Source organism: Bos indicus x Bos taurus, chromosome 11 (genome assembly GCF_003369695.1).
Source record: "Bos indicus x Bos taurus breed Angus x Brahman F1 hybrid chromosome 11, Bos_hybrid_MaternalHap_v2.0, whole genome shotgun sequence".
Lineage (NCBI taxonomy): Eukaryota > Metazoa > Chordata > Mammalia > Artiodactyla > Bovidae > Bos > Bos indicus x Bos taurus.
Window position 1 is genome coordinate 94444779 of NC_040086.1, and position 22936 is coordinate 94467714.

General features: G+C 51.5%; 1 protein-coding gene across 1 annotated transcript in view; it reads left to right on the top strand.

Annotated features, from left to right (window-relative positions):
* Positions 1 to 8267: 8267 nt before the first annotated feature.
* Positions 8268 to 22936, top strand: part of NEK6 (NIMA related kinase 6) — an 86284-nt gene continuing 71615 nt past the window's right edge. The window contains exon 1 of the mRNA XM_027556235.1: positions 8268 to 8399. The gene's annotated coding sequence lies outside the window, so the exon portion shown is untranslated. The remainder of the gene's footprint in view (positions 8400 to 22936) is intronic.

Here is a 22936-nt window from a genome sequence, read left to right on the forward strand (position 1 = left end):
GTAAAAGAAATGACAATTGTAAAAGGTAAAGTGCTAGTTTCTGAGTGTGACAAACAGCTGATACTAATATTCTTTTCAGCCAGGAGCTGGCTTGGTTTCTTCATCTCATCATAAGCTGGTGAGAAACTTTCTCAATGAGGAAACTGAGGCTCTGGTTGGTGAGGTGGCTTGTTCAGGGCTGCGCTGCTTGGAGGCGGCAAACTAGACTCTGAAACCTGGTCTGATTGGCTCCAAGGCTGGGTTTCTGCCAAGGGTCTTGGCCCCAGCCCAGTTCTGGGGGGCTGATTGCACAGTTGGGTTGTGGTATTTGGCAACTGGCTGTAGGCAGAATGTGTGAGGTCAAAATGGCTGCCTAGCTCAGGTCGGCCTGAGCAACTCTGGCTCAGAACCCAAAGTCCACAGCTTTGAGCCGAGCAGAGCCCAAACATGCCTCCTTCTTCAGGGACTCTGGAGCCCCCCAGAACTTACTGCCTCATCTGTGGTGCACCTCTCGAACCATACATCCTGGCACGGGGGAAATCACCCTAAAAGAGCAATGACCACCCCAGACCAAGTTCCTCAGAAAATCCCCGAATGAAGAAAAATGGATTTTCTTTCCTAAGGATGGGTTAGAGCTTTTCTGCCCCGACTCCTGGCTCAGAGGGCTGCTTTGGGGCTGGGGGTAGGGAGTGGCAGTGTAAGCCGCTCCCCAGAGAAACTTAAACCAGCCTTTTCTGATTCCCGCCCCTCCCCTCTGCCTCTTCACTCCCACTCCTGTTCTGCCAGCCTCCAGTCTTCATCTGGTCCCTCCTCTCCATGCCCCCCGAGACAATCCTGGCAGGTCCCGATGCCTGGAAAAATTACACCCATTCCCAGCAAGCCAGGGGCAGGGCTGGGAAACCCAGCAACCAAATGCCCATGTCCTCCCTCAAAGCTTCCCTCACAGGGAGGATCTGGGGTCAATGGATAGATGGTGTCATCAGCCCTAAATCCAGAGGTGCCCTTGCTTCCATCTGTTCTGAGAACAACCAGTCCTGAGTGGGTCAGGGGAGCCCTCAGGCCCAGAGGAGACTTACCTTAGCCCCATATCCCAGGAGTTTCAGAGAGGGGCAACTAGGCCCCTCTCTTGGCCCCCAAAGTCAAGTGGACACTTGGATGCTTCAGGGAGAAATATAGCCAGCATGAGACCCTGCTGACTCAGTTCAAAGCAGAACTCTGGACCCATTAGATGGCCCCTTAAACTGTGTTTTAGACAAATTGGTTAACCTCCCCATGTTAATTTTCTCATCTGGGACATCGACACCAATATCACAGAGCCAATGCTTGAACTACTCAAGGGTGTGGCTCAGTGCCCAACTGAGATGATCAGTTATTTATTTACCTGGCAAGTTATTGTTTTATTTCAGCTGAACAACAGGGTGACCATATAATTTATTGTCCAATCCGGGACACTTCTGAGAGTGAAAGGGGACACTACCATTGATGCCAGGATAGTAGGCAGAGCCCAGAACCATCCTGGGCATGCAGGGACTTCCGGTCACACCACGAACCTTAAGGCTTTCTTGTGCCAGGCTCTGGGCACCTGCAGGCAAATCCATCACCACCGCTCCCCCAGGGAAGAGAAAAAATAAGTCACAGCCAGAGAATCGCTCAGCTCAATATCAGGAGGAACAGGCAACCAGAAGGCGAAGTCCCAGTGTTTTGTGAGTTTATGAAAGCCCTCCAGAGGCCAAAATGACATTTCCATGGTTCCCCATCTCCATGTCTGATGCCTCTAAAGCAGCCATAAATGCCAAACCTTTTAAATAGGTGCTCAGTGGCAGGGACTGACAGAACACCCACTCCCTGGTTAAATTAATATCAACAGTTTCTGAGTCTGTTTCCTTATCTGCAAAGTGGGCAGATGGGCATCACTAGCTCAAAGCGTAGTTGGCGAGGTCAATTAAGAGAACACACACAAAAGGCACAGTTCTTGGTGATCATTCCGTCAGGATTTTAATCTGTTCATTGAAATGCCAATCACTGGAGGTCGGTGGCAGGAGCTGCAGGGAGGTACAGGGGTGTAGTAACATCATCGAGTGCATCTCTGCCTCTTATTGGCTGCGTGGCCTTGAACCAGTCCCATCTGTAAAGTGAGAGTTGAAATGACAGGGTTAGGGTTATCCAAAGGACACCCCCTACCCCCACCCATCTTAAGGATGACAGTTAACTTGTATTGTTCCCACAGCCCGGGGCCTCCTGAGTGTAGGGTGTACCATGTTAAGCCTCTAGCAGACACAAACTTGGCGACTAAGGCTGTCAAAGGCTGGGGGAGAGAACGTTTAGCAGGTCCTATCACAGGATCAGCAAAGCAGGAAAAGCTTATAAGACGGCAAAAGGCAGAAGAGCCCTGACACCCTACACTTACTGTTTGGTTTCTTAGAAATTCATCTTAGCCTCCCAAGATCCTCCAGCTGAGGGGGAACAGCACTCAATTCTACAAAAAGCATTTTCAGAAATACAATTTCATGTGACCACTGTCATCCCGTGACAGAAGCTAACTGTCCCCATTTTACAGATGAGCAAACTGAGGCCTAGAATGAAGACATGGATTGGCTGAACTTGCACAACTGAGTTTTTAACTTTCAGAAGAACCCATGTCTGGGCTCTTTCATTGACCCAACATATCCCTGGAGTTGAGAATAATAACAACGGAAAAAATTAGCCCCCAAAGCCAAGCCTCACAAATGAACTTGGGTCCACTGGAGAAATGGCCTTTCTAAGTCCCTCCAGATGTTTTCGGTTTTTCTTGTTCCCAAATCAGACTGTAAATTCATGAGGGCAGGGCCCATGGCTGAAACGTCTGTCATCTCCCACCGTGTTTAGAACAGTACACAGAGCAGCTGCTTGCTAAATTTGGATTAAATGAAAATATTTTAAAATACTACGCAGTCATAAAAAAGGAAATAGTTCTTTGTGGAGTGATAGGAAGTTAGCCTCCAAAAACTGAAGGAAACACAAGGGGTACAGCACTGTAGATCAGATGCCATCACTTGTGTGAAAACGAAGAGAAGAAAAAAATACAGACACACATGTATACATACACACCCACACAAAATACAGCGTCTGGGAACAGAGTGTGTTTGGCAACACTTGTTCCCTCCAGGGAAAAGGAGATAACTGGGGACTAGGCTGCAGACTTTCCACCATTTTTTTCTGTACCTCTGAACTTTGAACTGTGGGCAAGTATTACATATTAAACTAAATAAATAAATATTTAAAAATTAAGCGATCTAAAAATAAAGTTTGTTTTTTCATTATTTTTTTGCTTTTTAAAACTTTATTTCAACATAACTATGCTTATCAGTTCAGTTCAGTTCAGTCGCTCAGTCATGTCCGACTTCTTGTGACCCCATGAATCGCAGCACGCCAGGCGTCCCTGTCCATCACCATCTCCCAGAGTTCACTCAAACTCACGTCCATCGAGTCGGTGATGCCATCCAGCCATATCATCCTCTGTTGTCCCCTTTTCTTCCTGCCCCCAATCCCTGCCAGCATCAGAGTCTTTTCCAATGAGTCAACTCTTCACATGAGGTGGCCAGGAGTTTCAACTTCAGCATCATTCCTTCCAAAGAAATCCCAGGGCTGATCTCCTTCAGAATGGACTGGTTGGATCTCCTTGCAGTCCAAGGGACTCTCAAGAGTCTTCTCCAACACCACAGTTCAAATGCATCAGTTCTTCGGCGCTCAGCGTTCTTCACAGTCCAACTCTCACATCCATACATGAACACAGGAAAAACCATAGCCTTGACTAGACGGACCTTTGTTGGCAAAGTAATGTCTCTGCTTTTCAATATGCTATCTAGGTTGGTCATAACTTTTCTTTCAAGGAGTAAGCATCTTTTAATTTTATGGCTGCAGTCACCATCTGCAGTGATTTTGGAGCCCAAAAAAATAAAGTCTGACACTGTTTCCCCTGTTTCCCCATCTATTTTCCAGGAAGTGATGCTTATAGGAATACACTAATATGAGTTAATAAAAAGCAATTCAAGTTTAACTTATTCTACACAATTTAGACCAAAAACCTGGTACGTGATTTGCTTAAAAAAAAAAGAAAGAAAGAAAACACGACTTGCAATCTGGTTTGTTTTTCATCTATTAGAAATGTATGTAAAAGATCCCCCATCAAATGCTGCTAAAGCAAACAAGAACCTTAGAAATTAACCTCTGTCTCTGAAAAATAACGTGTATTGCACTGTAAACGTTTATAAAACTGGTGCAACAAAACATTGTTGTAAAGGTTTGCTATTTTCAAAAATGAGGCATACAATGTCATGGAGGGGTGTGATGCTTCCTGCATTCCGGTCCTTACCAAAAGGTTCGATTGGTTTCCCAGCTTGCGCTGAGCAACGGGAAATCCTAGAAGGTCAAGGTCGCATTTGGCCAGTCAAGAAACTGACATTGGGTCACACAGGGAGTGAAGGGCGGGGCTGGGGTAGGACGGAGCCTTGAGTCCAGTTCTGACTGCCTCGCCAGCTAGTTAGCTGGGTTTGCTGCTCTTGAAAATCCCCGTAAACGCTTGTGAAACGTCTTGGTCAGACACACAGACGTCAGGAGGTGAGGAGAAACCCGGCAGAGAAGCGGCCCCAATTTCATAAGGTACAGTCTGAACCCCCGCAATGTGGTGACCTTTGCAAGTAACCACGGTGACCCTGAAGTTTATCATCTAAACCAAGACACTTTTGAAGTGAAAAGGTCTCACAATCTCAGAGGACGACAAGTATAAAGAGTTTCTGGGTAAACCCAGACCATCCCCAACAAATGTCCACCCCTGGGAAGTTGGCAACAGAACATTTTGGACAAAGGGCCTTCAAAGAAGGCGGTCTGATCCAGTACATTATGGCTCCCTCTTCCCCGACTACCACTCATCCAAAATAATGACAACAGTATAAGCTTTGGATAAGCCCAGAATCCATCTGGGCTGGATCCAAACCACCTTAGACTTTCTTCTCTGAGCTTCAGCTTCTTTATCTGTAAAACACAAATCCTGACCCCCGCCACACCACCCCCGCTTGCCTCAAGGGATACAGGGAGGATGCAGAGAAGGATGGAGAAGGTGCCCAGCAAGAGTAGTTTCTATTCCCCTAACGCCAAGAGATAATGAAACGACACGGGCTTAATCCTGAAACCCTTGAGGGTGAACAGAGAGCCGGATTCACAAATGCTGTGGGAGGAAGTGTCAGGCACCGTGTGTGGGGAGACGTTGATTCTAATTCTGGGAGTCGTTTTGCAAAGCACCTCTTCACGGTGACTCATCTGGGGACTCGCAGAAAAATCCTTTGCGTTAAAAACAAAAGTCGAGTGGGGCTCCGGTTGCACTGTACCCTTTCTCTCTACCAATCTCTGCTGTGTCTGGGGTAGTGAGGCTGAGGCAGGGCATTTGCAGGGTCTCTGCGCAGAGTTTAACCTGATTTTCCCCCAGCATGTCACCAGGGGCTGGGTCCAGGCCAGAGGGAAGGAAGTAGGAGGTGAGGAAGAGGAAGGCCAGGAAAACCGGGTGGAGATGACTCCCCTCCACGCCCCCAAGTCCTGCTGCTGCACCCTCCTATCTCTGGAAGCCTACATCGAGGCCCCAGCCCCTCCTTTTCCTGAAAGATATGCCCAGAGGGAGGGAAGACAGTGAAGGACTTCTTCAGTCCCCTAACACTCAGCAGCAGCCAACAGCTGGCTGCAGCCAGACCTGTCTCTGCTGCTGGCGGCTGGCTGTGTGACCTACAGCCCATGTCTTTACCTCTCTGAGCCTCAGCTTCCTAACTGGCAAATGAGGACATTGGGAGTATCTGTTACAGGGGCTCTGTGAGGATGGGAACAGACTTTACAAATGGTAGATTCTTACACATATATGTGTGGGGTGCTTCTTTTTCTCTTTAATAAGACTTTTTTTTTGGCTGCATCTGGTCTTGGCTGCAGCCCGTGGGATCCTCACTTGTGTTGTGTAGGCTCCGTAGTTTCTGTGCCTGGACTCAGCTGCATGCAGGATCTCAGTTCCCTGACCAGAGATCAAATCTGTGTCCCCAGCATTGAAAGGTGGATTCTTGACCACTGGACCACCAGGGAAGTCCCCTCAGAGCTTCTTTTCTCAGAGGTCTGGTGCTACTCTCAGTTTCCTTCAAAGAGGAATTTCAGGGTCTTGCTCTGTAGCTGACTAGCATGGTCCTTGGAACATGGGGCCTGTCCTACACAGAGGACCGTTTTCCTCACTCCCTCATGCAAACCTCCATTCAAATGTCACCTCATCAAAGAGGCCTTCTCCCAGTACTCTCTATGAGAAAGCACCCCTGGGGGGCTCTCCTCCCCCTTCCCTGCTTTATTTTTTCCACCAAACCTATTTTTCTTCCCATGCCAGACACTTTCCTTTCTTCCCTACCCTTCACCCCTAGACTGAAGCCCCATGACAGTCCGGGTTATATTTTCTTTATCACAGTATCCCAGTGCCTAGAATAGCATCTGACCCATAGAAGGCACTGGGCGATATGTGTTGTGAATGAATGAATATTTGCTGCACAAATATAGCCAAAATCACCCACCTACTAGTAAGACTGCCCTATATTGTCTCAGACCCGCTCCAGTGTTCTTGCCTGGAGAATCCCAGGGATGGGGGAGCCTGATGGGCTACCGTCTATGGGGTCACACAGAGTCGGACACGACTGAAGTGACTTAGCATAGCATAGCATAGCATATTGTCTCAGAACTTCTAATACTTTCTACTGTTTTATGCAACATTTATTTTTTATATTTAACTCTTTAATCTACCTGACACTTACTGTGAAGTATATCATGTGAGGTAAGGCTGTAGACAGATCCCCAGCTAACAGCTAACCAATCTGTAGAATGATCCACTTATTGCTGTCGGCTTGTGGAAGGGCTGGTTCCTCTGGACCGACTGACTGCTGTCCCTTCTAGTATCAGCAGCACCGAGGTATGCTGCTAGATTGGGCCTGCAGACACTGGACTCAGACCGTCTACAGTCCAGTTTCCAGCTCAACCACTTATCAGCTGGGTGACTATGGAAAAGGGAATTTGCTTCTCTCAGCTTCAGTTCTGATTTCCCAGGTGGCTCAGTGCCGGAGAAGCCAATGCAGAAGACACAAGAAGCATAGGTTTGATCCCTGGGTGAGGAAGATCTCCTAGGGTAGGAAGAGGCAACCCACACCAGTATTCTTGCTTGGAGAATCCCATGGATAGAAGAGCCTGGTGGGCTACAGGCCATGGGGTCACAGAGTCGGACACAACTAGACACACACGTAAACTTCAGTTCCAGGCCTCATTTACCCCATCTGTAAAATGGGCACGAAAGCAGCACCAAGCCTCCTTCAAATAATGGCTGTGGGATTGAACAGCACCAGGCTGGCGAAGTGTGCAGCCCTCAGTCCAGCGCACAGTGGGTGTTCAGTTGTTGTCAGAGATTCCAGCCGGATGAAACCTGCTCACTCACTGGGCAAACAGGCCCAGTGGTCATCCTCTGGTGCCCAGCACAGCGACCAAGCTGGGCAGCTGGCAGGCAGCCAGTATCAGGCCTTGGTTCCTGCCCTCCTGGGGGACACAGCACAGTTTTGCATGTGGAGGAAAAGCCCAGAGTGTGGAAACAGGAACTGTTCGGGCCAACTTTGTGGGGTGGGGTCCTCCAAGGAAGCGAAGCAGGGAACTGAGCTGCTGCCCTTGGGCCCCCATGCGGACTCCTGTCTCCTCAGAGTGGGTGTTAGGCATTCATTAATAGCATCTCACTTCTTCCAGAAAACTTTGCACACTGACCTTTACTGGTTTGGGGGGTCCATGGAAGTGGGGAGCTACAGATGAGGAGACCTTGGCCCTCTGAGGGCAGAGAGCAGCATCTTCACCACATGGAGACACCCTTGGAGCCTCCTTTAGTGCCCGCGTTCAGCAGGCGTGAAATAAGTGCTTGTTGATTAGCCAGTTTCAATAGGACCAGGGCTGTGACTGAGCAATGTTAAGTGGTGGGTACCCAAAGATGCATGGGAGGGTCCACGGGGCTGACTGACTACGAACCCTAACCCTAAGTGTCTAGAGTCTGAGAAGAAGGGGAGACGCTGGGCCCGACTCACAGTGAGAGTCTGGGCCTCAGTTTCCCCAGCTTTGAAATGGGGAGGGGTTCCTAGGCTACCCCGGCCGTGGAGAGGGCGCCGCCCGGCGCGCCCCCAAGCCTGCGTGGCGGCAGCGCGCACGAGCACAGGGGGTGGCGCGGTCCCGCGGCGGGGAGGGGCGGGAGCGCGCGCGCGGGCCCGCGCAGGAGGCGGCGGAACCCAACGGACGAGCGTGCGGCCGCGGCGCTACCAACTCGTGTGGGACCCACCGCTCCCGCCGGCCGCCCGCCGGTCCGCGCGCCGGTCCTCCCGCCGGCAGCCGAGCCCGCCCGCGAGCCGGTGAGTGGCCTGGGGCCCGGGGCCCAGCCGGATCGGGCCGGGGAAGGGGCGGGGGCCGGGCCGCGGGGCCGTCACCCACACGGGCCGAGGGAGGTGCGCGTGCCCGCACGCGCGCCCGAGGCTCCGCGGGGGAGAGCGAGCGGGTGTGCACGCGGGAGGTCGGGGCGAGCGTGAGCGTGCGAGTCTTGAGTGTGTCCCAGGCCGTGCGTCCGAGCGCGCGTGGGCGGCGTGTCCCTGTGCCACTCTGGGTGTGCTCGCGGGAGTGTGCGCGTGCCTGTGGCCGAGTTGGTGCGTGTGCACCACGGAGCGTCGGGGTCGTGGGGTTTGGTGTGAGTGAGTGCGTGGGAAGTGGGCCCGGCTCCCACTTAACCCATTTATTGAGTGTTTACTATGTGCCAGGCGCTTCATGTGAGATCTCATTTTTGTGACCGAGAATGTGTGGATTCTGGGGGGTATGTGCGTGCGCGCACACGTGTGAGTGTTCGCAAGTGATTTGTGTGCGTGTTTATGAGCCTTTGAGGACAATAGCGTACATATGTGGATGTGAGGGTGTAACTTGTGTACAGGAGTGTGTATGTTTACTGTAGAGGCCGAGGGCCCCCTTTGCGCCCACCAGGCCTAGTGCCCTGATGTGCCTGCCTCTGGCTCCCATGCCAGGGAACGCATGGAGAGAAGTATGCCTGGCCTGGGCACCCAGTGGGTGCTGGGCCATCTCTGGTGAATGAGAGGAAGGGGTCAGATGTCACAGCCCAGCCCGGCCTGGGCAGGGCCACTGGCAGGACCTTCCCTGGGGCTCCAGACGGAGCTGGAGCCTCTTGGCCTGGCACTGGAGGACTTGTGTTCAATTTTCCTAAATACTCTTCTGGGTCCCCTGGCTTCTCTCCCCTCTCTGGCCCTGGTGCATTTTAACCCTTTCCTCAGGCCTGGGGTGCAGCTGACCCTGGGGAGACCAGTGGGGAGACCAGGGGTCCCGGGATACTTGTCTGTGTATGTGGGGGTCTCTCTCTGCCTGCCTTGCTAAGTAGATAGATCTTCATCTAATTTATTTGTATGGAGCCTGGGCTCCAGGAGGTAGCCCCTCAGATGGTGACAAATTGATCATAGCAGGCTTGGGACACAGTCTTCTGAGGTCTGTCCTTGAAGTTTTGATTGACAGGTTTTCTGTGTGTGCTTTATAAATGTTGAAAATCTCTGCAGTCGAAAGTCTTAACTGCTTTAAGGCAAACTTTAAAAACTGGAGCTCCCTAGTTCCTCTGGAGTGTCAAAATTCGGCTTGCCTTTCTGAGGGGAACATGTCGTCTTAGGAGCTCAGTGTGTGCGCAGGCGAACCTTGGAGGCACATTTAAAAGCCGTGGCGTTAATGGAAGAAGAATTTCATTGAAAGGGATGCAGAGCCTGCCGAAAGCGCCTGTTCCCCACGCTGCAGCTTACCGAGTGAACTTTGGACGTCTTCTTTTAGCAAACAAAACCTGGAAGGAAACAAAAACGACCCACATTCTTTTTCTTTTTTGTTCTAAAAAATGAAAAACAAAACCCACCTCTGGGTGTGCTGGAAAAGCGGCCTCCCCTTCCCCCAGCAAGGCCAGGCCCTCCCCCGATCCCCCACCCCCAAATAAAATATGCCTGTGGGGAGCTGTGGATGAGTCACTCGCTGGCAGAGAGCCCCACGGGCAAACATTTGGGAAGGTTCTTGCCTAACTTCCCAGAAGAAAGGCCCAGGATTTAAAATGGTCCCTGTGGTTTGTCAGCCTCTGCCGTCCCGTCTACTTCGGAAATGACTAAAAAGTAGTTTCTACCTCCACAAAATAAAGTCTCAGACTTAAGCAGCAGCCCAGGTTGGTATGGGTAGAGGGCCGCTCAGGTTTGAAGAAATGGAGCTCCTCCTGGCTTTGCCAAATGGCACTTCTGGACGTTTCAAACAAGAAAGCATGGGAAGGGGAGTCACATTTATGAAGTGTGTGCTGGACACTGTTCTGGGCACCATAATCCTTCCAAAAATTAGGCTGTGGAGCACAATTCTGGCTTTAATGCACAAGGAAATTAAGGCTCTGAGAGCTCAAGCCATGTCCTGGGACCACAGAGAGGAGGTAGAGGCAGAATCCTGTCCCCTGCCTGACTTCAAGCCCATCCTGTTTCCACTGGACCAGGTGCTGAGTGCTTTAACGTACATACGCTTAGTATTCACTGTGAGGTAGGGGTTATTATCTCCATTTTACAGATGAGAAAACTGAGGCTCAGTGATGAAATGATGTGCATAATTTTATGAAAGTTACGCACCGTGGCTAATGGCCACCGTTTATTAAGGGTATTCTATGTGCTGAGCATGGGCCTAAAAGCTTTAAGTGCCTTATTTCATTCAGTCCACTCACCAACACCATGAAATGGGAACAATCAATGATGCTTGTTTTACAGATGAGGGCACTAGGGCACAGAGAGATTAAACAGCTTACAGAAGATTCCATGCTGATATGCTGTTGACCTTGAATTTGAACCCAAGCTTGACTGAGCAGAGCCCTTCATCTTCTCACTGAACCTAGAAAGTCACAGTGGCTGTGTACCACGTGTCTGGCGCAGTGTAAAGGTTTGGGGTTGTTATTCTGATCCTTCAGAGAGGAAGATAAGTAACTTGGGCAAAGTCATCGACTGGCAAATGGCAAAGTCAGGATCCAAACCCACATCTCTGATTGCAGAGTTGAGGTTCTTAACTTTAAACCAGGTCTGTCTGCCTTTGTCCTTCTGTGGTTGCTTGCTGGGCTCCAGACTCCTGGGAGAGGTCTTCCTGAGGCCACTGCCATCCTTGCTCCTCCCCTCCGGCCCCTCTGGTGCAGGTGACCAACGCCCAGGGCCAGTGCTATCAGATAGGAAGGGCCACAGTTCACATTTCTTCTTTCCTCTGGAAGTGCCAAAAATTGGTTTCAGAAGGGAAGTGTCAAAACAATTGTCAAAAAGAGAAGAGTATTCCCTTCCCCTTCTCGGGTCGGACCAAGCCAGCAAGCTGGAGGGTGGAGAGTGGAGGGCCCTGGTGAGTCATCCGAGATTAAATATGGGTTGGCACCTCCAGTCTTGTGTGGGGAGGAAGCAAGCTAGGACACTGCCCTCAGGAAGAGCCTGGCATGCTGACCCCTGGTGATGGCGAGTTACCTCTGTGGGGCCTGACTCTCAATTCTGAACATCCTACAACAGCATCATTTCTACGTAGGCTTCTTGTCACTTGCCCTTTCAGTCCCATGCCTGTCTCTTTTCCCAGTTCATTTCCAATTTACATCACGGTTTATATGACACTGTACTAGAATGGAATGCTGTGTGCGAAGATCTGTGTGGTTTGGGGTGTAGGGTGCCCCCGTGCATGTCCTTTGGTATTGAAAAGAAAAGGTATCTCTCTCCCTTCTGAGTGTGTTCTGCAAATTGATGAACATTTGCAAATTGCCTTGAGATGCGTTAATTTAAGGTGTGAAATAATAGATCTTGTGCGAAGGCCCAGCCACATTTCTGGCATGGTGGATTTCTCTCCCGTCTGGCCTGTGATTTAGGGAGGTAAAAATAGTCCTTCTTTCTACATTTTTATCTCTCTCTCTCTCTTTTTTTTTTTTGCTGATGTCATTCTTAGGAAGCGGTTTTGCCCATGCCACGGGCCTTGCCTTGGCCATCTCTTCGGATGGTGGTCAGAACTTGGAGCTCTGGGGAGAGGGTGCTCGTGGAATGAGGAGTTGTCTGAGTGTTTGTGAAATTGGTTTGAAATGAGTGGGGCGATTCATGGCCCACCTTGGCCAAAGACCCTCAGTGGCTTTTTGGTACTTGGCCATTTTCTCACTTCTGACTCTTGGGTAGTGACAAGATAGTCTTTGGGAAAATGTTAGTTTAAAGAGGAAAAAATCAGGCCAATGGCTTCATCCATCCCTGCCTGATCTGGGTGACATCCATACAATCCCTTCCTTTGGCCCAAACTGAATTAAGCCGATGGCCTCCTCTGACTTGACATCCAGACAGAAGCAGACACTGGGGCAAATCGGTTGGTGGTGTAATTTCCTGTGACGTTCAGTTTGGGAACTTTGACTTGCAGAGTGATCTAGCGTTTTGACATCTGTCCCTCTAACAAGACTTGCTTGTGTGGAAACAGACCCTCATACACAACCTCTGCTGTTGTCTCCAGTTCTGGATTTTTCCACAGACCGCTTCTCTGGTGGTCTGGTGGCAAAGGCCAGGTCTCCGAGCCACGCCTTCTTGGCGTCTACTGCAGGATCACTGCACCCCAAACCGACTTGGCGCTGTAGCTGGCTCTGTGTGGGGGGTGCGGTGGGGGGCGAGTGACGCGCCTGACGAATTGAAAGGTGGCCAGCTGGGATCTGAAAGGCATTCAGTTCCAACGGCCTTGATCCGCGTGGAGCCGGTCTTTCTCTTTCTTAGACATCTGCGTGATGGTGACCTCACAGAAAAGAAAAAGGGGCTTTATGTAGGAATTCCATAGAGTGTGAAGGAATTCGACAAGGGAAGGGGGAGGGAGGCGGCCATTGAGAGCCTGCAGACTCTGTGTTTCCTTGGAGTTGTTTAACCCTCACACTTCAGAACTGGGCTGGGGGAAGGGACAGTGCTTATTTAAGGAGAACTTCTCGAGGCCCCTGAGTTGAAGTTGAGGCCACTAGTGTTTAGTCCCTCTCTGGTTCCTGGTTGTCCTCAAAGTCTTGGATACTGGGGATTGTCGGGAAGAGACCTGCCTCAGTTGTGTCTGACTCTTTGTGACCCCATGGACTGTAGAGTCCATGGAATTCTCCAGGCCAGAATACTGGAGTGGGTAGCCTTTCCCTTCTCCAGGGGATCGTCCCAACCCAGGGATTGAACCCAGGTCTCCCGCATTGCAGGCAGATTCTTTACCAGCTGAGCCACAAGGGAAGCCCTGCCAGGGGACACTGTTACTTTATAAACGAACTTTGGCTCTGATCAGTTTAGGCTGCACATGAGGAATTCAGTAGGCTTGCCATCCAGAGAAGACCTGTGTGCCCATTTTACAGAACAGAAACTGAGGCCCAGGGAGAGGAGGGCACTCACTCACAATCACATTACAAATATGAGCTTTGGCACCCAATGAGTGAGGTGGGAGGCTCAGACCTGCCACTTGTGAAGTCAGTCACCTCTGGGGGGCCTCAGTTTCCTCATCCAGAAAACAGGGATGGTGTTATGACCTCATAAAATGTGAGGGAAGAACTAAAATAATGTGTACAATATGCACGGCATGTGGGTAACATCTCGTAAGTGTTTAATGAGAGACTAGGAACTGTTTAATTACCAAGGACCTGCCCAGGGTCACAGGGGAGGGAAGGTCATCTCTTTGTCAGAAACATTTTCAGTGCCCCTATATCTTGAGACTTGAAACAAGGCTGAAAGGGAGGTTGTCAGGGGGGCCCCTCCAGGTGCCGATGAAGCACTTTTCTCTGACCATGACCCTCAAAATAGATTGTGGGGGAGACAGTGACAATTTGGAAAGACACAGGATTTAAATGTCAGGGTGGCCCTGGGCATCTCAGGGAAATGTTTTGAAATCGGTATTTGGCTTTCTTGTCTACCTACCGCCCCTCCTCTGTCCCACCATGGCGAGGAAAGTGAACCTTATAAGTTTTTGGTGTGTCCTCTTGGAGTTGGAGGGTCTTGGGAGGCCCGGAGAGCTGTGTCAGCCTCGGTGTGTTATTAAGCGAGGCATATGTTTTGTTAATTATTTACACAGTGTCAGCCCCGTCAGAGGTCTGTGCGGACAGAGCAGCTGTCATAGACCTGGGCCGGGACAGGTTGTTCTCGGTTGGAAGTGAGCAGGTGGCCCTCTCTGCCAGCAGGGTCCTCACAGAGGGTCTGCGCAGCGAGGGCTGAGGGAGTCTGCATGTTTGGCGCCCTCTCTTAAGCTTCCCTTGTGGTTCAGCTGATAAAGAATCCGCCCGCAATGCAGGAGACCTGGGTTCGAACCCTGGGTTGGGAAGATCCCCTGGAGAAGGGAAAGGCTACCCACTCCAGTATTCTGGCCTGGAGAATTCCATGGACTCTACAGTCCATGGGGTCACAAAGAGTCGACATGACTGAGTGATTTTCACTTCACTTCATTTAAGCCCCTGGAGTTCCCTCAAGCTGGATTGTCTTCTCTGAGAGGAGAGATTTTGTCCCTCGGGACTGGCCACCTTCCTGAGGTGGCTTCTGTGTTCCTTTGTCCAGCTCTTCACATCCGAGACCCTGCCATGGTGTTTGTGGTGAGGGAAGGGCCTCAGCGGGCTCTGGAGATCTCTGAATCCCATACCTCCCCAGCAGTCGCCTCAGGCTAGGGCTTCACATGGGCCCAGCCTCTACTTTCTCATCTGGCAAATAGGCCAGTAACACCAGGAGCCAGGCTCTTGATTCTGGGGCACTGTTTGGGGTGATTTGCCTTAGAAATCCAAGTTTAGGATTAGAATTCTGAAAAGGAAGGTCCTGGGATCAGAGCTTCCCCTGAGAGGCCACTAAGGATGAGGGACATCACCTCCCTGAAGGGGGAGGGGGCAACCCAACTCGTCTTACCTGTTTGATATAAGGAGGTTTTGCTCAGGCATCATTTTAATAAGAGAAGGTTCTTATATGAAATATTCAGAATCTATAAATCCTTAGAGACAGAAAGCAGATTGGTGGTATGGGGGGCCAGGAAGAATGGGGAGAAACTGCTTAATGGATACCGGATTTCCTTTTGGGGTGATGAAGGTATTTTGGAGTTAGGGAGAGATTGTGGTTACACAACATTAGGAATGTATTAAATGCCCCTTAAGTTTTAATTTTCAAATGGTTAACTTTATGTGGAAAAACATTTTTATAAGGAAAGTTTCTGATGCTTAAAAGTAAAAGCTTAAAAGCCTCTCATTTTACAGATGGGGAGAATGAGGCTCAGAGAGAGGCTACGACCAGCCTAAGGTCTCCCACACAGGCTGTGGTGGTTCTGTGGCTGAAATCAGATCACTCTCTAAGCTTTCAGGCCATGGCTATGGTCATCGCACCTGGGCCCAGGCTAGGGTGAAAAGTTCGATATGGAAACAGACCGCTCACTGTTGTGTGGGTTGAGTGGACTCCATTTTGTTAACCAGATACGCCCTTGCTGGCTGCTGTGTGGTCATCTGTCCACTCATTCACTGAAGAAATACGTCCTGACATTCTGGGTCAAGTGTTAACCCTGGGAGCTGGCGTCGAGACCCTCGAACGGCCCCGCCCCTGGGCTTCTCGCCACCTGGTAGGGACAGAAGTTGCGTCATGACCCCACTGTGGGTGCTTGTGAACAGTTTGCAGCAGGCACCCTTTGGGACTCACTATCTGGGGAAATGGGCGGAGGGGAGCTTCCAGGAGGGAGGGGCTCCCCAGCCTTGAGGGAGACATGAGGTTTGCCAGCAGGATGTCGAGGCCTGGAGGCCTGAGGAGGCTGAGATAAAGGGCGGGTAAAACTGAGGGTGGGTGGGTGGGTGGGGCCGTGGGACGGGGAGCTGGGAGCTGACTGGGGTCCAGGCTTGTGGGCAGACCCCAGGCTGTGCAAAGCCAGGAACTTCCTGCCACTTCCTCAGCCTGTGAGTCCTTCAATAGAGCCTTTGTCCCAGACACTCACTACATGTTACATTCTGCTGTAACCCTTTATGTGGATTAACTCACTTCATCCTCCTGCGGTTCTGTGACTCGGGTACCGTTATGCCCATCTGATGGACAAAGAAACAGAATCCAGGCTACGTGGTTCTAATCACCATCAGCCTTCGTGTTGTGAGAAGCCTGTGTATGTGTGGCCTGGTCTGAAGGCTGCCGTCTGGAAGTGCCCGTTGTTTGGGCTGTGAGTTAGTGGCTAGGCCCAGGGCATTGGAGAGGGCCTCTGGGCAGCAGGAAGGAAGAGTATGAACCAAGAGGCAAATAGTAGGAGAGGAAGTCCCCCGGAGCCAAGTCCCCCGGCATCTGTGAGGTTTGGTCTTCAATGCAAGAGCAGGGGGGTCCCTGCTACTTCTGCAGCCTTACTCTTCACCAATGTCCCCCTCATTCACTCTGCCCCAGCCACACAGCCTCCCTACTCTTCCTCAAACATGCCAAGCGAACTCCTACCTCAGGGCCTTTGCACTTGCTGTCCTGGCTTCATGAAACCCTTTTCCTCCTAATATTCCCATGACTTGCTCCTAGTCTTCAGCAGGACACTGAAAAAGTCACTTCTCCAAGGAGACCCACCGTCCCCACCCTGTCAGGATGAATCCCATGTCCATGGCTCTCCATTCCCTGGACTGGCTTTATTTCAAGGCCCCTACCCGCCCCGGGCACCGTGTTTGTTACCTGCCTCCCAGAATGGACCGTGACTCCGTGTGGATACGACTTGGTCTGTGGGCCGCAGCTGCACCTCAGTGTCCAGCACTGCGCCTAGCAGTAGCAGATGCTCAATTAACTTTTGTTAATGCATGGAGAGTTTTAAGTGTGTGAGTGGCAGAATCCTTGAAGAATGTTTAGGGACTTCCCTGGTGGTGCAGAGCTTAAGAATCTGCCTTCCAATGCAGGGGGCGTGGGTTCAATCCCTGGCTCTGTGGGATCTTATGCCATGGGGCAGCTAAGCCCCCACACCCCTACTCGAGAGCCCACAACTTGAGAGCTTGTGTACCACAAGGAAGAGCCCACACAGCCAAAAAAAAAAAAAAAAGAATGTTTATATAGAGTTACCGAGCTGGTGGCAAAGTTGACTGGCTTTAGGGACCCCTCTTCATTCCTCCCAGTGGGCAGCAAAGGGCTGAGTTGTGTGTGACAGAGCCTCCCTGTGCAGAGGTTTCTTACAGAAAGACTCATCCTTGGATTATTCCAAGAAGGAGAAAGCTAAACACAGAGGTTCCTGCCCAGAGTTGCTGGGGGGCCTGTTCTCCTTCCTCTGCCCCTTTTCTGCAGAGGTGGCTCCAATTCTGCAGATAGTCTGTAGAGGAGGGGCTTTGGGTAGGATTGGGTGGGCACCATGTCTTAAAGCTGTGTTTTCTGTCAGGCACACTTATTTTTTTAGAGGACATACCTTTTGGGGGCTTCTTGGGAAAGGGGTAGAGATTAACTCTCCCAAGCACCTTGGGCACAGACATTTGCTATGCAGCGAATGAACAGGAGCCCCGATTCTGCCCCCGTCCAGAAAGCAAAGAACCCTTGGTTGAAAAAGGAGACAGTTCCCTAGCTTGGTGTGGCCTTGGTGAGCCACCAGGGTGGGTGCCCCGATGGCAGGACCACTGGGCACCACATGACAGACAGACTGGAAGCCCACCCCATGTGTTTGGCGGGTCCAGCCAAGTCTAGCTGGATTTAGTTACACCACGATCTCAAGCGTGGACTTGGAGTGCCTGACTCAGTATGTGTGCATTTCCTTTGTTCGTCTCCCCCAGGAATTTTAGTGGCCTTTTGTGTTTGTTTTAAATGCCAACCTCCTCAGCCAACCCAAGAGGAAATGAGGACTGGGTTTTTGTGCCAGAGGCTGGGGACAAAGGTGGGGCCTGCCCGTTCTCGATGGTGACAGAACGACATTTGGAAAACACACAAAGAAAATACTTGTACTCTAAGCCAACAACTTTCATTTGCGAATATTTTTATGATCTCCTGGGACATCAGGCGTCAATCGTCTATAGGTTGGACACATGACCACTGTTTCCAAACACCCAAGATGGCAGTGGTCTGTGAAAGCATTTTAGTGACATTTGGGGACAGAAGAGGCAGTTTGGAAGAAGGTGTTTGGTTGATGGTGTGTGAGAAGTTCCTGGATGCTAGCATGGCTTAGGGGGTGGCATCTTTGAAACTGCACAGCGCTGAAAATTCCGGGACATATGGTCACTGTGATGTGCTAATGTTAGCAATCGAGATATTTAATTACCCAGAAAAACCCCTTTGCCTACCCACTACGTGTTACTGGAGAGCTTTTATTTCTCAGGAGGTGGGTCTTACACAGTATAATTCGGACCAGCAGACAGGGAGTCATTATCCCTCATTCATTTATTAGCTAATTAAGTGATTTATCTGGTTACGCATTTATTCCTTCAATTGCTGTTGATCCAGCAACATTCAGTGGATCCTACTGCAGGCTGAGCCTGATGCTGGGCACTTGCAGGGGGCGGGGAATGAAACAGGGGAGCAGTTATAACTGAATCCCTGCTGGGTGCCAGCCCATCGGGCGGTTCTGTGGGCAGCAGGTGAATTAACTTACATCCCAGTGGACATTTGTAGAGCACCTACTATGCGCAGACCTGTGAAGATCCAGAAAGGGACATGACAGCATTCAAGGGGTTTGAACTCTAGGCCCATCTCATGAGGCCTTTCTTCAGTCCCGGCCCTCCGCTTGCTGTGATAAACCTGGCCAGCCACCATTCACAGGCCACACAGTGACATCCCCGGAATGAACCAGAAACAATCCAGAGGCCCCAGGAACCAGCGTGAGAACAAGGCATCCCCTTCACACGTGACGTCTCAGTTCAACGTCTTGCCACCACCCAGCGTTCTGAGACAGAATGTGAGATCTCGTGGTTGGCTAAATACATAAATATTTTATGTCTCGATATTCTGAAAATGAAGCCCAAATGCGCAGAACTGCAGCACATCAGTGCTATAGATCATATGTTATAATAATCTGATGACATGTTGTTTAAATATTTATGGACTGATGTGACATGACAATGGGGGGAGAGAGCAGTCTCGGAGCAGAGTCGTGGCAGATGCTAGGAAGGAGGGAGCAGACTTGCCCGGTCCCGAGAAGCGTGTGCGATGCTCAGATTTCTCATTGAGTGATCTGGGGTTTCACGGCCATGGTGCTGGCTGTGTGCTGCGTCCTGCACGCACATCACCTCACTTACCCCTCACAGCAACCCCCTCCAGGATGGGACTTTTATTAACCCCAAGTTACAAATGAGAAACTGAGACCCAGGGTAGGTCAGATCTGCCCCAGGGCACACAGCTGGGGGTACCTCAATGGTGTAGTCTGAGCTCTTTGCTTCTGTGAATTCCGCTCTCTCGGTGACGAGTCGTGTCAGAAAAGCCTGGTTGACCCCAGGCTCGGTACCAACTGGACTTTACAAACTGTAGAAAGGAAGGGGATGTCTGTAAGAGGTCAAGTGGGAATAGAAACCCCAGGAGTAAATATCTACCCCAGGATGAGGCCCCTGCAGCCTGGAGCTGGCGTGCGCTAGGGGCTCAGGCTACGGCCTCCACCTTGTTTTTGTTCTCTGTTGGCTTTGCAGTCATTTGGGGAGGTCCCCGCTGACTGTCCTGCTTTAGTGTCTTTGCCTCTGCTGTTCCCACTCCCTGCACTGTCCTCACCGACTGGCCAAGGACACCCCTCCAGCAAGGGAGCCCCTTCAGTCTCCAGTAGCCCCAGGAGGTGAGTGAGGGGGTCCTTGCCTTACAGAGGAGGGGCCCCTGCCCACCTCCCAGAGCCAACCCCATGCCCCTGCCTTTGGGAGGCATCCTGCCTATGCCAGCTCTTCCCTCCACACCCTCCCTGCCCCTTTGCTGGACTGGCCCTCCCCACCTGACGGTGCTGCCAGCGGTCCTGCCCTGTGATCTAGTTGATCGTCACCTCCCCACCCTGGTCCACAAGACAACCATAAGTGACTAAGGATGGGACTTCAAAGGACAAGACCGGGAGGCAGGGTGGGTAAGGGGTGGGGACCTTGTTCTAAGAAGCTCCTTAGGCAGTGATGGCCTTAGACCTGGCAGCGGTGTCTTCTAGCTCTGCCAAGGCCCAGGGATGTCCCCAAGAGGCAGTAAGCAAATGGAAGGCAGGGCCAGCTATGTAATTTGGGGGCCCCGTACAAAATGAAAATGTAGGTCTCCTTGTTCAGAAAGCAGGAAGAAAGCTTTTTCCTTCCCTTTTCAGTCTCTCTCCCCACCTGCTGTGATGTTTTTAATTTGCTGTTTAATGCCATGATACCTTGGCACAGGGACCCTCACAGGGCGAATATGGATCCTAGCAGATGCCACTGGCCCTACCCTATGGCTCGGCAGGCAGATGCACCTGACCGCACCCCTTGCCATGCCTGCACCCAGACCCCTGTCAAGAGTGGAGAATGTCAGAAGTTACTGGGAGTTGGGGGGCGGGAGGATGGGAGCAGGCAGCTGTGATCCTGGGCAAGGCAGGACCACTCCAACTCTCCAAGCTGAAGCTCCACACCCCCAGCACGTGCAGCATTGTTCCACAGGCTTCACTTAGAAAATGCAAGTTCAAAGATAAAGTGGGCTTTCAAGAGAGTGAACACAGAGCATGAAACCCCAAGCAAGGGGCTTCCTGCTGAGGACAGGGCCAGATGCGACGATGTGGCCACTTGCCCATGAATCTGGCGCTGATGGGAGGACTGTAACCTTTCAGAAAGAACAAGGTCCCTGTGTCGGGTCTCGGCCCAGGACTGAGACCAGTCTTACTGGAAGGGAAAGTTCTGCTGCAGGTACCTTCTGCAGACCGCTGGCCCCGGATGTGACTGCTGTCCGGTGGCCTGCTGGCCTCCCTCCTCACCCTGGGCCTCTCAAGAAGGACACTTTGTGATCATGGGCCCCCTCGGAAATGCCCCCCTCCCTGCTGTAATCCCTTCTGTCGTTGCCGGATGTTCCTGCATTGACAGACCCATCCCCTCTAACTTCCTGAGTGACAAGGGTCAGAAATCAAATGATAAGGTTGCTGACCTGCTTCCTCGGGAACAACGCCAAGCAGGTGGTGCCCCGGAGATCAGAGGGGGCTGGGCACTCGAGTCCACTGGCCACCCACGCTGTTCCCAGCCCTGGAATCACGGTGAGGTGGGGGCATGCAGCTTCAGGACGTCTGTCTGGCCACTCCCAAAAACATGAATGAGGGAGGCTCAGGAAAGTTAACTAATACTTAGTATTCAGTACCTACTGTGGACTGGTGATCTGACCACCTGCTTTATCTGTGATGCCTTAGTTAACCTTTGCAACAATTGTAGGCTCCCCCGATTTTCCTGATGAGGATAACTGAAAGATTCAGAGAACGAAGCCATCAGTACAAAGCTGTAAGCCACTTGGTTTGAAAATAGATTTGAACCCAAGCCCAGATGACCCCTCAAACCACTGCTCTGCACACAGTCCCAGCCACGGCTGGGTGGCTGGGTCACTGCCTGGCTGGGACACTGCCCCCACCGCTGTGTGTGCATGGGACGGGCAGGGAGCTGGACCCCAGCGGCTGCTGTCTGCAGGCTCCTGCCTCTGGGAAGTCACCCTTCTTGGCAGGGAGCCGTCCTGAAGCTGCAGCTCCATCTCTTTTCCTCCAGGATCCAGCCAGCCCTGGGGCTACTCTTAGGATCGGAGATGAAGGCGGGAGAAGGTGGGTTAAACACACTGGGATGCAAGTCACACCTCTGCCTCTTGCTCACCGTGTCTCCTTGGCTTGTCGCTTCCCACTGGGGCCTCGGTTTTCTCACTGCAAATCAAGGGGTAATTTTAGTTCCTGTCTTGGAGGGGTTTTTGTGACCCCATATACAAAATGGGCATTCAGCAGTAGGTGGCTGTTTTTGTATTGGTAATTCATGGCACTGTGGGGCAAGGACTGCATCTTGGTGGCACCTGTGACCCTTGGGAGCACCTCTCCATGTTGGGACACTTTGGAAGTCCCTCAGCCCAGAGCCACCCTCCCCAGGGAGTTCATCCCTTTCTTGCTTTGCTTGGTTATTCATCGATTCCACAGATCTGGACACTGACCTAAGATGTATAACGATCAAGAGACAAGATGGAGCTGGCACTTCTGTGGGGAGAACAACCAGAAAACAAGAAATGGGGGAAGTAGGTCACTGGCCCAGGGGTTGGAGACAGATGACCGGGGGCTGTGGGCTTGGGGACTCAGAGTCCCTGGGCTGCCTGGTGGAGTGATGGTCCCCGAAGTCTCCCAGAGAAGGCAGTTGCTGGGGATTTAACATGCTGCTTGTTGTTCAATGTCCTTGCTCTCCCAGGGGGCCTGGGTTGGCCTCTTGGGGTCACTTTACCTCAGGTGTCTTTGAGAATGTGGTTTTCCCAGTTGGGAGGTGGGAGCGTCTCTCGGGCTCCCCCAGGACTCTCACCGGCTCCCTCTCAGGGCTACTGGTCCCTGGGGCCACGCCAGGAAGGCCCTGACTAGGTATTACCGCACTGACTCCCTTGGTGACCCCGTGATGCAGGTTCTTTTGGTCCCATTTTACAGACGAGGAAAAGGAGACTGAGTCATTTGCCTAAGGGCTTCATAGTAGGTCTGTGCCTGAGCTGGGATTTGAACCCAGGCCTTTGACTCACAGAGCACACACCCTAAACCACTCAGCTCTAGTAGGAATGGCCTACTATGTGTCTGAGCGGTGCTGAGATTAGAAAGGGCATCAGTGCTCTAAGTGGACTGAGAAGTGACCATTTCCCAGGGAGCTGGGTTTGCACTTACTCCTGGCTCCCAGGCTGTGGGGTGGGTGCCGGGGATCCTTGTGTTAGGGATGAGGAAGCGGGGGCCCAGAGAGGTTCATGGCTTGTCAAGGTCACTCAGCCCCAGGCAGCCTGACTGCAAGATCACTTGCTGTGCCTCTCGTTCACCTTGGCTATGTCCA